We start from the raw sequence: 3,389 nt of genomic DNA on the forward strand, positions 1-3,389 counted from the left end.
ATACTTATCCTAATATCCTAAATGCATACAAAATTTTTTCAGGGCAGAGAGTATTATTCTTTATGCACAACAAATAAAATATGTGGTTTCCATAAGAAACTCTAAATACAGAGAACAAACTGAAGGCTGATAGGGGGGTGAGGAAGAGGGGAAAATGGGTGATGGGCATTGAGTAGGGCACCCGTTGGGATGAGCACTGGTTATTGTATGTAAGAGATGAACCACAGAATCTACCCCCAACACCAAGAGCACACTGTATACACTGTCTGTTAGCCAATTTGACGATAAATTATATTTAAAACAAACAAACAAATAAATAAAATGAGTAAAAAAACATATGTGGTTTCCCAGTGCCTCAATTTCTTAATACTGGGGTAAACAATGAGATTCAAATGTTATCCTACACATAGTGTTTTGTATAACATGTGAGGAACCATCCCCAGAAAAGAATCTGGGTGCTCTGCTCCTTGAGAAGGGTGATTCTGCTCCAGCCCTTGGTTAAGTATAAATTTCTCCAACGGGAAGATAAGATCATTGCCTCTGGCATTATAATATCATTATACTATATCTTTATGAGCCTAGGTCTCAAATCTACAACTGCACAGAAATATTTTTATGGAATTATCTTACTATTTAAATCAGTTATAAAGTATCTTTTCAAATTTATTCTTGTTACAAATTTCCATAAGATTTGCCCAGAAAGCTTTAACTATGTGGAAATATAAAAATATTTTCTTTACAGTCATACAGATTATTGTATTTTCAAAAAAATATGCATCATCTGGATATTTAAATTTATGCATGTTACTATAATTATTTACTACTTTTTAATTTTTTAATATTTTATTATTATTGTCTAAATGCTTGTTTATTTTTGAGAGAGACAGAGACAGAGAAGCACTGACAACAGCAAGTCCGATGCAGAGCTTGAACTCACCAAAAGTGACTTTGTGACCTGAGCTGAAGTTGGACACTTAACTGAGCCACCCAGGTGCCCCTATTTATGACTTTTAAAAGAACGGATGATCTCTGACCTGGATAAGACTTCATTAGTGAGGTAGTTACAACCATAGCACAAGCAGAATTTCAAATATATCGTTATCTGATTATTTTGGAATATTTGCCTATAGAAATGAGACGTCCTTAGGAATCACATATTTTGTCGAAGGACTCACCTTCCCTTGTGGGAGATACAACGTCACAATAACCAAAGTCGGGCTCTGAAGCCTGCATCCAAATGTTAGTCTTCAAAAGACTATTGGTTGTAAAATTTATTTTATTTTTTATAACGATTTACACTTTTAGAAGGACATAATTTTATTTTTATTTTTATAATTTTTAAGTTTATTTATTTATTTTGAGAGAGAGAGCGAGAGAAAGAGAGCAGAAGCAGGGGAGGGGCAGAGAGAAAGAGACAGAATCCTGTGCAAGCTCGACGCGATCAGCGCAGAGCCAGACATGGGGCTCAAACCCATGAACTGTGAAATCATGACCTGAGCTGAGATCAAGAGTCGAATGCTTAACCAAGTATACCACTCAGGCCCCCCAGAAGGAAATATTTTTATTAAGTGCACTAGTAATATTTCCCCGTCCAGGACCATACTTCTACTACAATTATTTTAGCCTTAAGCTGATAGACAGATTCTGCTTCAGTTCTAGGAAATTAAGAACAAAACCAGAAAACCCCCACAAATTAAAACTGAAGCACCAGCAGTACCAAATAGGAGACAGGCCTTAGAAATTGTGAGGTTATTTGCATGCAGCTTATGTTGTAATTCCCAGGAATACATTTGATTTTTTTTTTTTGCAGTCTTCAAGGGTAGAATATTTTATTCCTGCTGACAGCAAGAATAACTGTTTTGAACATAACAAAAGCAATTGTGTGAGAAGTTCAACATGATTTTATTGTCCTTCCCCTATAGTCTCTGCATTTCCTTTTGCATATTTAAATGTGAAAAAGAGGATCCATTCCTGGTACTTAAAAAATGAGATTTTTGGTAAGGGCAGAATGACATACAGGACATTCCCCTTCTTTATTACCCACTTTTTCTCAGTTTAAACACACATCGGAGGGCTCCTGGGTGGCTCAGTTGGTTAAGTGTCCGACTTTGACTCAGGTCTTGATCTCAGGGTTCATGAGTTTGAGCCCTCTTTAGGTCTCTGTGCTGTCAGCACTAGCCAGCTTCAGATCCTGCTCCCACCTCTCTCTCTGCCCCTACCCTGCTTGCATTCTCTGTCTCTCAAAAATAAAGAAGCATTAAAAAAAAAAAATAGGGATGTCTGGGTGGCTCAGTGGGTTAAGCGTCTGACTTTTGCCTAGGTCACCATCTCACCATCCAGAGTTCGAGTCCCACATCAGACTCTGTGCTGACAGCGCAGAGTCTGGAGCCTGTTTCAGATTCTGTGTCTCCCTCTCTCTTTGCCCCTCCCCCACTCATGCTCTGTCTCTCTGTCTTTCTCTCAAAAATAAACATTAAAAAATAAATAAAAAATACTTTGGGAGAGTATGTTTTGGCCATTTGATAATTTGTGTCTTTTTAAAAGAATGATCTGGAGTATCAATAATTATTTTTTAAAAAAAATCACAAATGACCAGTTTTTCTAGGAATACTGAGAAAATCAGACCCTGTCTGGTCTCTAACATTTACATCCCTTTTTCTTACAACTTTGCTGCTCACCTTCCACTTGCAGCTTCACATATATTTCAGTTCCTTAAATGAACCCTATCTAATTAAAAGAAACTTAACCGGACTGAAGACAATCTCTAAAATTCAGTAGTGATTCAGTCACCTCATCTGCCCATGTGATTTCACAGTATGTGTCCTCACTTCCCCCAGTGTCTCCTGGACACTTCCTGTCCTTAAGAAATGTTAGGGCCCAGTAAGCAAAAATAACCCTCAAACAATATTTGGCCTCCTGGGCCCCACATATGGCTTCTGTCCATCCTATGATTTTTTCATTGCTTTGCAAAGAGGCATGTACTTTTAGGCTTTGAATCAACTTGGGTCAGTCAGTGACCTTCCATTACTTTATTTTCTGGTTCTTTGTCTGCTGTTGGGAGTGAACATAATCCTCTGCCAAAAGATTTGCTTATAAAAGAATGAGCATCTTACCCTTGAATAACTGATGAAGGGCCTTAAGGAATGTATATCTCCTCATAGAATTCTTCGGGTTATCTTATGCTTAAAACCAGACTATTATTAGGGGATTCCTCTTTTGTAATGACTTAATCCTGTCACTTACTACTGTCCTGATAAGAATGACCTTTTCCGGAGCATGTCTTTACTTCAAGGACCTTGAGCTATGTAACCATTAAAGAAACGATGTAATCACTCTTGGTATATAAGACCCTGGCTATCTTAATAAAGTGTGGCTTTACCACCATCCAC

The sequence above is a fragment of the Suricata suricatta genome, chromosome 5 (genome assembly GCF_006229205.1).
Source record: "Suricata suricatta isolate VVHF042 chromosome 5, meerkat_22Aug2017_6uvM2_HiC, whole genome shotgun sequence".
Lineage (NCBI taxonomy): Eukaryota > Metazoa > Chordata > Mammalia > Carnivora > Herpestidae > Suricata > Suricata suricatta.